The 14,562-nt window shown below is 35.3% G+C and overlaps 1 protein-coding gene and 1 pseudogene across 3 annotated transcripts in view; one reads left to right on the top strand and one right to left on the bottom strand.

The window, feature by feature from the left end:
- Positions 1-14,562, bottom strand: part of Ascc3 (activating signal cointegrator 1 complex subunit 3) — a 312,592-nt gene that overhangs the window by 265,143 nt on the left and 32,887 nt on the right. The window lies entirely within an intron of this gene.
- LOC110557972 (UPF0711 protein C18orf21 homolog) lies at positions 12,709-13,567 on the top strand (annotated as a pseudogene).

Here is a 14,562-nt window from a genome sequence, read left to right as displayed (position 1 = left end):
AATTACATAATTCTAAGTAACAAAAAGAAATACTACCATATACAAACCTAAAGACAGACAAAATGATCAGAAAAAAATTAACACAGGGTCCATATTTGAGCCATGTTAAAATAAGCGCTAATAGGAAGCTGTAAAAGCCTGCAGAGCTTAAGCTCTACAATATTTCTGGAGATTTATAAGCCAATAACAACCATCATAAACATCTAGGAAAAGAGTGGACAATAAAACTAAAATATGTTCACATAGAAATAGTCTAGTTTTATTGGAAATATACCAAGAAAATAGAACAACTCTCAGAAACACACACACACACAAACACATTTAGTCTATATTATGAAGACTAAGTACTTATAGTGAAAGTTATTCACAAATACCATAAAGACCATTTCTATGACCATAACTAAGTATTCTAAGGGATTAAAATGCCTTCTTTTATAAGATATATTTTGAATAGCACCTATTAATTTTCCGTTGAAAAAATATTGAAAACTTCAACTTCCTGATGTCCTCTCATCAGAAAGTGTTTCATTATACATAAGTCCCAATATATTCCAAAAAGAAGTGATACAAAGTATACTCAATAAACACAATGAAATAAAACTAGAAATCAGAAATAAGACAATTCAAAGAATTCTCAAAATAAATAAACAAAAAAGTAATAATCAATTGGTACATAATTTAGGAAAATACAAACACACTTTGTGATGCAACTACAAATAAGATACAGCTGGCGTGGATTTTATCAAATGAGCAATCATGAAAAAGTCAAAAAGTAAATACAGAACAAATTTTATGAAATGTAGGTAAAACAATGCTTAAAAGGAAATGTATGGTCATATATTCTTTTAAAAGCACTCAAATTAACAACTTCATTTTCAACCTGAAGATACCAGAGAAAGAAAAGCAGAGATGAAAAGAAAATACAAGTACTGAGCACAAATAAATGAAATAGAGCACAGAAAAACAATGAGAGAATCAAGAAAACCAAGTCTTTAAAACTTTAGCTTTAACCCTAACCAAGCAGGGAAAAAGACTGGCATGTATTATTCATAACAAAGATAGAACATTCAAAAACTAACTCAAGAACTTACAGAGCATCTGTATAGATTTGTACTAAGGAAAGGAATGAATAGTGACCAAAACTAGGCTGCAGAAAGTCCAAGTCCAGAATTTATTGACAGACAACCAATTTATGGAGAAATTAAATTCCACGGATGGCTTCTACTAAAAAAAAAAATAATACCAATTCTTAAAATGCACAAAATAAGAGCATACAAAAACATTTCTAAGCTGTTTTTCTTTTCAAAGCCAATACTAGTGACAACAAAATCAAATGCATAACAACAACAACAAAAACCTATAGATCAATGACTTCGGAATATAGAAATAGAAAGTATTCATGAACTAGTCGTAAAATAACCCAGTAACAGATTCAAATGTCTTAACTTGGATGAGATAGATGGATAGACAAAAAGACAGATGATAGACATCAAATCATGCCAAAGATAAATCAATGCCAGCAATACAAGGCTGGCTCAATAGAAAAAAGAGAAAAAGAAAAAAAAAACGATATGATACCTTATCAATGGAATTAAAACAAATGCATAATAACAAGTGATCAAAAGACTATTTTATTCTTTCAAGAGAAAAAATAATAATCAATTTGAAGGGAGCTGAAGGGATTACTTGAAGGGAGTTCTAGAGCTTCATAAAGGACACCTATGAAAAATCACCGCTATTGTTTCACAAAAGCCAAAGCCTGTATGTGCTTAGCCATGAAGATCAGAAATAAGACAAGAAAGTCTCGACTCACCACTTCTATTCAACAGTGCAGTGGAGGTTCTAGCCAGGGCATTTAGGCAAGAAAAAAGATATATAGGGCATCTAGACAGAAAGAGAAGAAATAAAACTATTTTATTCACAGATGACATAATCTTGCATAGAGAAAATACTACTGGAACTAAGATTTTCTTCAAGGTTCACAGAATAAGATCAATATACTGAAGCCAATTGTATCCTGAACTAGCAATAAATAATCCAAAGAAAATTAAGAGAGCAATTCCTTCTATAATGTCATCAAAAATTACTTAGGAATGAATGCTTTTTTGAAAAAGATGACTAAGATTTTCCCACTGAAGCTACAAAATACAACTGAAAGGAACTAAAATCCTAAATAAAAACCAATATCTATGAACCAGAATATATAAAAATGAGATTTTTAATACAACCCATAGTAATTGATAGATTCTGTGCAATCTCTCTCAGAACCCTGGTGACTTTTCAGAAAGTAGCAAGCTGACTCTAAAATCCATACACAATTGGAAAAACCCAGATTAGTAAAAACAACCTTGGAATGAGAGGGTAATGTACAATTTAGGATCAGTGGTCCCTATTTCTATACTCAACAAGGGAATCAAAACAAAAACTGTGCCATACTTGTGCAAAGATAAGCACAATCCTGCATAGACCTCAGAGTGCAGAAAAACAAACAAGACAACAACAATATAACCCCTCGTGTGTCTACGGTGAAATGATTTCTGATGAGTGTCTGACAAGGAGAAGAAACAGTCTTTTAATAAGCAACAATGCAATAACCAGAGAAAAGAGGAAGAGGAGAGAGGAAGAGCAAGGGAGAAGGAACTAGACCATTATCTCAACTACAAACAACAAAAAAAAAAAAAACAACTCAATATAAATCAACAGCCTAAAAGCCTTAAAATCTAAAACTATAAAACTCTTATGAGAAAACATAGGAATAAATCTTCAAGAAAAGAATGCTTAAATACTACATCAAAAATAAGAACAACAAAAGACAACAGAAAACAAGTTAAGTCAAGTTCATGCTTCCAAGAATAGATTTGAGAAAGTTAAAAAAAAAGTATAGAAGAAAAAAGTTTTGCAAATACACATCTGATAAGAAGCTTTTGTACAACATATAAATAAATCATAATTCAGAAATAGTAAAAGAAAAGAAAAACAAAAAGCATTTAAGTTTCTTTATGAAATACATAGCAATGTATACTAAGCATGATGCTATAGGAAAACATGAAACAAAATCACAATACCACTTGACACCCACTAGAAAGGCCACAAAAATGGAAAATTCCAAGTATTGGGTAATTAAGAATCTTCCCGTGTTGTGCAGCCACTGTGCAAACAATTTGCTGGTTCCTCACTAAGGTAGACACAAAAATACTTTAGGACTATACAATTCTATTTGGTATATATTCAAGAAAAGTAAAATATGACTCCAAACAAAATTTGTATACAAATATGGTTATTCCGCATAGTCAGAATGTAAAGATGACCTAAAGTTTAATCAAATGATGAATGAATGAACAAAAGGTAGTATATACATACATTATATATATTACAAGATGAATGGCACAGAGTCAATTACTTCTTAGTAACACTCTTAATTTCCCACGACTGACAAACAAAAACTACTCTGTTCTCAATGCAGGTTTCTGTAACTCCCAGAAAAAGATTCTTAACAGAGTTCTGGGATAAACGCTATCAGATTCAACAACAACCCAAAATTATGTTTTGGGTGACATTTACTGCAGCCATCCAGTCACGAGCAGGTGCACTTCATTCAAGATCAGCACTACAAACTAACTTGGCGCCGACAGCGACTGTTTACAAAGGTGTAGCTGTCTACATACATCACTGCTCACTGTATACGCAGACCACCAAGTTAAAAAGGAAAAGAGGGAAAAGGCAGCTATGGGCACAGACAAGCGATGTCTATCAAAGAAGTTTTTATTACACGGACGAATGCAGCTACCCACGAAAGCGGGAAGCGGGCAGGATCAGAAGACATAAACAGCTGACATGCTTCCCTCAGCAGAAGCCACTTCACAACTTTCAGTTTGCTGCTGCTGTTGTTTTGCTTTGTTTTGTTGGAAACAGCAAGTCTTTCTGTAAATCAATCTGGCCTCCAACTTCACACCTCAGATTCCCAAGTGCTGGAACTAGAGGTATGTGCTACTATGCCCACTGCTAGTAAATATTACTATATTCAATCTTATCTATTTAAATTATTTGGGAGAAGACAAAACATTTTTAACGTTCTTGCTGCTGGAATAAAATATTTTGGCTACATTACTAGTTTTGCTTTAAATCAATAAATAAAAAAAAAAACTATGTTCCTCATGTTAAAAGGCTGTTTTAAAAATCAGAATACATATAGATTAACTTTAAAGTAGTAGTATCTCCTTGTTTCTTGATAATTTAAGAGTTTAATAGCCTAATACACTCTTTGCATCATTCTGGAAAACTGACCAGAACTGAAGACATGACTCAGTGGTTAAGAGTACTTATTGCTCTTGGCTCTTCGATATGATCCAAGTTTGGGTCCCAGGACTCACATCAGGCAGCTCACAACCTTCTGTAACCTGCTGCAGCACCAGGGACTTCAATGCCCTCCACAGACATGCAGGCATTTGTATGTATGTGCTTGTGTACATGTACAAACACACACAAACAAAATTGAAAATAAAAATTAAAATATTAAATAAAAGAACAACCAATCAACTAGTGAGTTAGATCATTATACCATTATCAATCCCAATAAGGGCACTATTATTAACAGGGGCTACTCAACTCCCAACTTTATTACCAACTGTGTAACAGGCATTATATTGTTATAAAAGTAATTGTTAACTTTAATGCCCAATTCTCCTCTCTATGCTGAGATCTGGTCTGGTTTAGGCTTATATAGGTCTTTGTGTCACAACTACTGTAAGGTCCTATGTGCAGCTGACTCCTTCAGGCCTGGCTTTTATATTACCTTTCCAGGCCCTCTTTCCCAACGACCCCTGAGCCTCTAGAAAACGGGGTGTAGTATATAGTACAGTTCTATATAGAAATGGGTATTCTGCTATCAAAGAAAAATTCATGGATCTGACCCAATTGTGAATGACGGGCCTGGCAAGACATGCCTGCTATTCAACAGTGGCCAAATGTCATGGGAGTAACAAACCAGTTTCCAGTTGAATTTAAGTCCTGCTCCACAAGCTAAAGTCCTTACCTAGCATCATTATTGGACTAAGAACCTATAGCTAGATAGATCAGAGATGCTAAGTGAGATTCTCTCCTTCTGTTATTCTGCTAAATGGCATAGTATTAAACAACTCTTAGGGCCTATCATTTCATATACATAGATTAAGGCATCACTCAACCCTCATGAGAAAAGCTTCTGTTTGCAATAGATGATGACATACACAGAGACCCACAAAAGGCCAACATAGAAAAAGAAACTTTAGAAGTTCCTCATCATTTTTATTTAAAATAGATAAACTAGAAGAAATCAAGTGTATTAGAAAAAGAAAAATTATAAAACAAACATTCTAAATTTTTCTAAGTATGAGACAATCTAAGATATATTAGGGAGAATTATATTAAAAACCTTACAATCCGCTTTAAAAAAAACACAAAACCCTAGTGTGTACTTATATAAAAACTGTGGTCTAGGAAAGCCTGAAAAGATTGATGGTTACTTTTTTTTCTCCCACTCAACATGAACAAAGAAATGCAAAGAAGACTAAAAGTAAATTTAATCAATGTATTTCTAACACTTTACTTAAAAAGCTGAAGTATAACCACACTGACTTTTTGGAACACTTGAAGTTCTAGGCTAAATTAAACCCATACTTTTTAAGGAAGTTCCAATGAACACATCAGTAAAGCACAAACAATGAACCAGGATGAATGCGCTTATTTACAAGAACTGTTAGAAGTGGAAACTAAAACAATGTATAATATGACAGAAGGAATATGGGTACTACAATGAGACTACAATGAGACATCCCATTTAACTTCAAAGTATTTCAAGGGCTCTTACAGAAATACTGAAAGAAGCATATATCGCATAATTCCCCAATGAAAAAAATAGGCAAATCGTTATAATGAATAATTACAACTAAAGGGATAAGTGATCAAACATTTAAAAAAATCCAATAAACTGGCTGTATTCTAATAAGTAAGAACTCTATGGAAATAATACAATACTTTTGCGTTCTTTTTCAAAATAATAGGACAGACTGTTTAAGCTTCTTATTTTAAATATAACAAGAATAATAAATGAGTGTGTCATTTATATGTTCAATCTATGCTTTTCTCTAGTATTATCTATCTAGAATTTCTAGAACTTGTTTTGTTTAAATTTAGAAATCACACTATCTAAACATTTGGTGTATGCATATACATGCATGTCTATGTGTGGTTGTGTATGTACATGTGCGTTAGGCCATGGTGAACATGAAAGCCAAAGGTCAGTCTCCAGTCTTATTTTTAAAGAGCCATCCTCCTTGTTTTTTTAAGACAAGGTTTCTCTCGCTGTCTGTAACTTGTCGAACATACATAGCACATAGCCTGCAAACTCCAGGGATCTCTGTCTCTGGGGATCATACCCAGGTTCTTGGTATTTTGCAACAAGCACTTGACCAACTGAGCTATCTTTATAGCCTTGGACTAACGCTTTTAGAAACTTCAGTACAGAATGAAGAAAACAAACTTTAATTTCACTAATAAGTTCGGGGACGGGAACACAGCACCATGTTAGAACCCCTGTCTGACATGCACAAGGCCCTGGGTCCAATTCCCAGTTCTACAATATATATATTGTATGTTATTGTATATATATTGTTCATATATATATATACATTTATATATATATGAACACAGATTTTTAAATTTTCCGTATTTGTGTATATTCTACAATACTCATAAATACATAGTATGTGTATATAATTTCAAATTACATGACTAAATATATGAAAGAAAGATATATTGTCAAAAATGGTTAAAAAGTGTTATCAAATATTTAGATTAAGACCTACATACATGTGGATATCTAGTTTTGGCAACTTGGAAACAATCAAAAAGCTCCACAATAAGTAAATGTATAAATTATACTGCTGGGCTGGAGAGATGGCTCAGAGGTTAAGAGCACTTGAGTTCAATTTCCAGCGACCACATGGTGGCTCACAACCATCTATAATGAAATCTGGTGCCCTCTGCTGGCGTTCAGGTATACATGCAGGCATAACATTATACACGTAATAAAATAAATATTTTAAAACATAATTATTGTGCTGTTTGGCACATAAAAAGAGCGGACATGGGGTAAGATGATCAATCCTCGTTTAGAAAGACAGATGGGATGTGCATTGAACGTATGACAGGAGTCTGCTGAGTGCATCTGAAAGACTCTAACTAGCGGTGTTTTCAAAGCAAAGACTCATGACCAAACCTTTGGCAGAGTACAGGGAATCATAAGAAAGAAGGGGAGTTAGTCTGATGGGGAAAGGATAGGAGCTCCACAAGGACCAAATATATCTGGGCACAGGGTCTTTTCTGAGACTGACATTCAACCAAGGACCATGTATGGATATAACCTAGAACCTCCACTCAGATGTAGCCTGTGGTAGCTCAGTAACCAATTGGTTTCCCAAAGTGATGGGAACAAGGACTATTTCTAACAGGAACTCAATGACTGGCTCTTTGGCCTCCCCACCTCCCAAGGGAGGAGCGGTCCTGTTAGGCCACAGAGGAGGGCTTTGCAGCCAGTCCTGAAGATACCTGATAAAACAGGATCAGATGAACGGGGAGGAGGTCCCCCCTATCAGTGGACTTGGAAAGGGGCACGGTGGAGATGAGGGAGGGAGGGAGGGACTGGGAGGGAATGAGGGAGCGGGACACGGCTGGGATACAGAGTTAATAAAATGTAACTGATAAGAAAAAAATAAAATTAAAAAAAGAAACACTATCACACACCAAAAGGATAGAAAAATCTTAAATGCAAACTGTTAAGCAAAAACAAGCAGTCTGATTTGAGCTACAGGACATTCTGGAAAAAGTAAAGAAAATGCTTTTCAAAACTACAGACATAGTAGAACTATAACTATCAAAGGTTGCTAGGGGCTCAGTGAGTAGGGAAGAGTCCTGTGAAATGCTCAGAGGGTAAATGCCTGCTGCCAAGCCCAGGGGCCTGAGTTCAATCTGGAAATTCACATGGTAAGAGAACTAACCTTAAAAGTTGTCCTGTGACTTGCTCATCTACGTATGTGCCACAGCACATTTGCAAACATGTACACACGCACCCATACACATACACACTAAAGTGTAAAAAAAGTATAAAAACAGTGGGGTCTGAAACACAGAGGCCAGAACATTCCAGGAAAATACAGCTATTCTATATAACACTGATGGACATACACTACTATACACCTGTCAGAACCCAGAGATTCTGTAATACCAAAACTAACAAACTGTGGTCCTTAGTCGACATTAATTGTTAGGTCCAAAGCAGGCCCCAAAATGGCAGTGCTTCTGACAATGCTATAGCCAGGCCAGATTCTTACATATAAACATAGGGTTATTACCCATAACATAAACAAACAGTAAATAATAAACAGAAATATAACTCAGCATTCCTTAGAACTCTCTTGTAGCAGGTTTCTGTTTGTCGGAATGCCAATAGTTCCCTTATCTGGCCCCAATCGTCAACTATATCTGACAGAAGGCATGTAGTTCCTGATTAACACAAACGACTCCCAGTCTGCTCTGGGAGACCTACACTACCTGCACCCAGAAAACTGAAACTTTTCCTGGTCGTCTGGCAGTTTGCATTTCCCAATAAATTGTCTTCTACCCACACAGCAGTCCAGTTTGATGGTTTCACTGCACCCCTGCTTACACCGTAACCTAGCAATACTGACTCATCAGTTGCAATGTGTCAAACTAATGCAAGATCTTAATAATAAAGGAAAATGTGGAACAAGATATATTCCAGAACTATATATTTCTGCTTCTTCAGCAAACATAAAACTAGTATAAAATAAAGCCTAATAATAAATGCAAAATGTTGTAAATTCAAGAATAAATATAAAGCCTTTACGGAATAAAGGTGATTTTTCTTTGAATACTGATTAAGTTTAGAAAGCAGCGCAAGTATTCACTGTGGCTTAAACAGAATCCATGCAGTAAAGTGACGTTATGTTGAAGATGCTTAAATCTTTATGGAAAACAGGAATAAGTAACAACAACAAAAAAAGAAACTATGATCAATATTGGTCAGCTTTAGATTGGCATCATTAAATCTACATATGTGTATGAATTAATTAGAATTCATTTTCACATGAAATAAATATTCATGCCACTTACAGTTTAGTGTGTTTCAAACCTGTACCAATTATTATAATCATATAGTTATGGAATGCACAGGAATGAATACTTGTAAATAGTTCATCTTTTTTTTAATTAAACCCAGAGCCTTGACTATACCAGGAGACTTACTCCTTGCTCACTTTATTCAATCATTTATTCAGCTGAATTTGAGTCATTTAAATTTACTAATTTAAATCTGTAGCCCAGGCTAGCACCAAACTAGCAAATCTCCAGCTTAGCCTAAGAAATGCTGATTATAGGTGCACCATCAGTAAGCTAGACATCAACAGCTAAACTCTATAAACACAAGCCTCATTTCCACTGCAAAGCAATTACAATTGAAAACTGGATATAACAGGACCTTAAAACTTATTTCAAGTCTTTTGTAACTAAAGAATGGAAAACTCTGAGAAGCCTCTTTATTTAAAACAAATGAATGTTTTATTATTAATAAAAGCTAAACTGTATATCAAAAAGTGAAAATAAAAAGCAACACTACCAAAAGCTGTTTCCTCAAATCAAACAAACATCTAAAATAATGAGAAAATTACAAATTAGGAGCAAAATGACTAAAAGCTACTGAGAAAGACAAACACGGCTATAAATTATTTTGTAGCAAAAGGCTTAAATTCTGGGATCAAGTAGCTATTTAGGTGGAAAATATAGTTGTTAAACCTAGCTTAACAATGAAACAAAATGTCTGAATAAGCCAGTAAATAATGGAGAATCTGAAATGACACGGAATTCTGACCTCTGATATAACTGTAGAGGCACATCAGCATTAACTGTTTCAAAATAAATACTTTTCTTTCTTAGAGAAGCCTTTCTGAAATGGAAGAAAGCGTCACAAGTGGTTTGTTTGTTTTGTTTACAAAGCTGCAATGTTTAGGTTTCAAAAGTGGGTAATTTATAAATTCTCTATTCAGGCTAGCATGCTAAGCAACATACAAAGATCTGAAAGCAAGTTTTTACAGCATAAATAATGTCTCAAGAAAAAGAGGAATTCTAGTTCTCATATTAAAGAAAACTCACCCATTTTCATTTTAATTATACAAAAATCTTAAAGCTTGAAAATGTTCTACTAATTTAAGTAATAAAGTGCATGTATTACATACTCTAGTAAGCATAGTATACAAGGCAAATTATTTAAGCCTTTCTTTGAGGTAATTTCCATTTGGTATAGACAATGTGATTGTCCTGATTTTGTTTTGTCTTTGTTTGTTTGGGGATTTTTGTTACTTCTTTATTTTGCATGAGTGCCTCTGTACCTGTGTCTGTGTGTGCCTGCATTTGTGAACTTCTTGACACATTTATCTGAGAAGACAGAACCACAATTGTGAAAATTCCCTCCTATGCTGGTGTCTAGGCAAGCCTCTTGTGATTGTTGTGGGAAGGCCCAGCCCATAACGAGTGGTGCCATCTGGGGGCTGATGGTTCTCAGTTGCATAAGAAACTAGGCTGAGCAAGTCAGTAAGCAGTACTCATCATGGCTTCTGCTTCAACTCCTGCCTCCAGATTCCTGCCTCGACTTCCCTCAGTGGTGGGCTGAGACTTAAAAGTTGTAAGCTGAAATAAACTGTTTCCTCCTCAAGTTGTTTTGGACATGGTGTTTTATCACAGCAATAAAAATCTTAAAACAGTGATAATAAAAACTACAAGGAAATATTAAAAACCCAAGCAACTCTAAAAAGACTTTGAATCTATGGCTCATACAGAATTAAATACTTTATAATTACAATATGTGTAGATAATACTTAAACCTTTATAAATAAATCCACATTTAGTTTTGTGGCATAGGAAATTAGTAAACATTCATACACTGTGAAATAAAGTCACAACTAACATAGAAAAATGATCATGAAAATTAGGACAGCATTTGCTTATCTCTAAGGGGGAAGTACAATGCAAATTGTTGCTGCCTGCAGAAATTACATAAATTATGTTTTCATAATAATTAATGGCCACTATTTATAGGTACTTAATCTAACATAACAATTTAACAAACCTAAAGCCAAAGTCATTTGCAAGTTTAATTAAAACAACTTGAAATGTGAACAGGATTTATTACCCCATACTAGAAACAATTAGATGGGCAGGGTGGGGAGGTCGAATGAGAATGGCTCCCATAGGTTCCCATAGGTTCCCATAGTCCAAGCCTCTACAGTCGGTCAAAGAGTTTCGGAAAATTAGGTGTGGCCTTTTGGTGGTGTGTCACTGGAGCAGGCCTTGGGATTCAAAGGACTTGAACCTTTTCCAGTTAGCTCCCCCAGCCCCCCTGCTTCTTCCTGATGAATCAAGAAGTGATCTCTCAGCTGCTTCTGTCACTGCGCCCTTGCTCATGAGCATGGTCTTTAACCCCATGTTTAAATGCAAAGCCAAATTAAACACTTTCTAAGCTGCCTTGGTCATAGAGTCACACCAAATAATAGAAAAGTAACCTAGACAGGTAATTAGTAAATTTAAGCTAGGAGGAACTGTATGATTAGATATTTAGTTTACATTTTCATGCTAATATAGCATTTAGATACAGAGAAATAGGCTAACTTCATCTTAAAAGAAAAGTTTACCGTCACATGTGTGAATATAGATAACTGAACAAAATTGTCCAGTCTTAAATATTTATCTGAATGTTTATATAATTTTCTAAGTTTAATACCTATATAAAAACTGGCAAAAATATTAAAATGTTTTCATTTAACTCAAATAGTATTACCAGAAATTTATCATTTACTTTACTGTGTATCATTTATTCTCCTATATAAGCATATTCCAAAGATACTTCTATATGTTCTTCCAAGTTAGTCTGAATAGCTTTCACTGTATCAGATTTAATTTCTGGGTTCATTTTTCTTATAAAATATACACACACACAAAGAGACACAGGTAGAAACTTCAAAAATCACAATGGTGTTGGTTTGATAAACTTTGTTAGATTACCCTTTATTTTCAAAAGTTTAAGAAATCATGTCACATAGTAAAAGAATGAATGAATGAACTAAAAGTATCAAACAGAAGACAATACATATTTTTTTATAGCTGAAGAGACATGATTTATCTTATTAGTATAAAAAGAGTAGAATTTTACAATAGCAAGAAGGTAATATGTTATGCCACAATAGCTTAAATGCAGAATATATATGAGAATCTGATTGTGTTTAATAAATTCCAAGATTGATATAGTTTACAAAAATACAATGACACACTTCATACTATACATTCTATACTGTGTGCAAATGTGTGCACATGTCTATGCGTGTGCGTGTGCATGTGCATGTGTTGGTGGTGGTCCTGGTGGCGTATGGAGTATGTGCGTGCTATGTATGGAGGCCAGGGGGGAATGCCAGTGTCTTGCTGTTGTCTGCCAGTTTCTTCCTAATTAAAATATTCCATATTGTACAGAAGACTGTTAGGACAAGAGGTAAACAACTCAAAATAGCTTCCGCAGTTCCTGAAACTGACGAGATTCACTAGGCCCCTTTCTCTCCAGCTGAGGGTCACTCTGAGACTAGTCAGTCTTCTGGAAAAGGTTTCGACCAAATGAGTCACTTGGAAAGCACACCTTCAAACATGCTGAGGGTCTGCAAACTGTGCACTGTGCTTCAGGTTTCCAGAGTCTGTGAGCGGTCACCAGTGCTAGGCTGGACTTTGGTGATCCAGCTGTCTTTGAGTCGTTTCTGCTCTTGTCAGAATCCCTTCATCCACACTGTTGTGGATGACCTCAATAAAAATCACTGGTTCACCAAACTCGACTTCTGTGGTATCATTACTTTGGTTTGTTGTGAGCTCCTCATCAGTGGTTGAGTCTCACCACAAAAATTCTTTGTCATATCACATAACGTGTTTTGTCACTCCCCACCTTAGGCTCTGAAATACAGTCTCTCACTAAACCTGAAACTAAAATGAGGAGCAGCAGGCCCCAGGAATCCTTCTGCCTGTACCCAACACCTGTACCCAATGCCAAATTGATGCCAAATTGACACCTTAGATACAGAAACTTAATAGAGAAGCAAGAAATCCTATACTCAGTTTTAAAGAAGCAAAACTGTTGAGAAAGTACAAAGACTCTACAAGTGTGCTGCTTATTACCTACAGACCATTCAACAGAAGAGTGAGACACCATGGTAAGAGAAGAGGCTTCCCATCAGCACTCAGCAACGCTGCTGCTGCTACAAACAAAGCCAGGTTAAAGACACCAAAAAGAAATGCTCTAGGCTCCACAAACCTCAGTCAAAATATGTCTGGTTCCAAAGGCAAGAGCCCCTCCTCCACTCTCTGAACACCTATATCTGGACAGTCAACACCCATTTGTTTCTCTCAACTGAAAGAACTGCTTAGTCAGAGTGAATCTGAAAAGAGCCCGGAGCTGGACTTCAGGTACTTCTTATCTTCTCTGTGAAGAGAATGACCTTAGAAACAACTGTGTAGTCAGTCTCTGAAAACAAGTCAGTGAACAGCTTTTATCTTCACTTTGAGGTCTGAGCACATGGAAACTAGGACCAAAAGCAAGCTATTATTGGCATCCTTCAGTGATTATGGAAAGTATCTCATTAAATCCAGTGACTTAGGCCTCTCTGGGTGAATGTGAAGATCAGAAAACAAATGACCAAACCAGAGTGATGTACAAGGATAAAGGTACTGGTTCTGCCATGCCGACAAGCTCTATGCAATTTCCAGGACTACAAGGCAAAAAGAACCCACTCTACATGTTCTCTGACCTCCATAAGACTGTCCCACCTTCCACACAGAAGAATAAGTGTAATAAAGCGTGTTAAAAACAGAAAAAAAAATTTCAATGACACCATAATCATGGGTGATACAAATAAACATAGAAAAAAAATCATAGTCTTCACTCAGAAGATAATCTCACCAAATAATATCTATTTCCTGGGATCAGGAAAAATTTTTAGAAAGAGATTAAGAAATGAACATGCTATAGGTCAAGAAATACCATCACATAGCTGCAAGAGATAATGCTAACAGCAAATGTCATGTCACAAAGGCTACAGAAGATGCCATTTGATAAAAGCAAGCTGTCATCCTCAATAAACTGAAAACTCATTGTTTCTCTAGGAACTGATTACACAGTAACTTCATCAATATTTACACTGGCATTAACTGTGCTGCAAAGAGCACTTAATACTGGAATTATACTATCATGTATACTCCAACAGATCTAGAGCATGCTAGCCTTTCAAGATGTCACTAGACATTTCTCAATATTTCAACCAGCCTTTTAGTGCTAATCTGAACACACGGATAAGAATTTACTTTATAATTTATAAGGAATAAAGTCAAAATTCTGATTTGTTCAAACATTATTGTGCTAAAAATTGGGAAGCACTGTGCCAGGTTATATATATCACCAGAAATCCACAGATTATGAAGTAAATA

This window comes from Meriones unguiculatus, chromosome 20 (assembly GCF_030254825.1).
Source record: "Meriones unguiculatus strain TT.TT164.6M chromosome 20, Bangor_MerUng_6.1, whole genome shotgun sequence".
Lineage (NCBI taxonomy): Eukaryota > Metazoa > Chordata > Mammalia > Rodentia > Muridae > Meriones > Meriones unguiculatus.
This window is presented reverse-complemented; position numbering and strand designations above follow the sequence as displayed.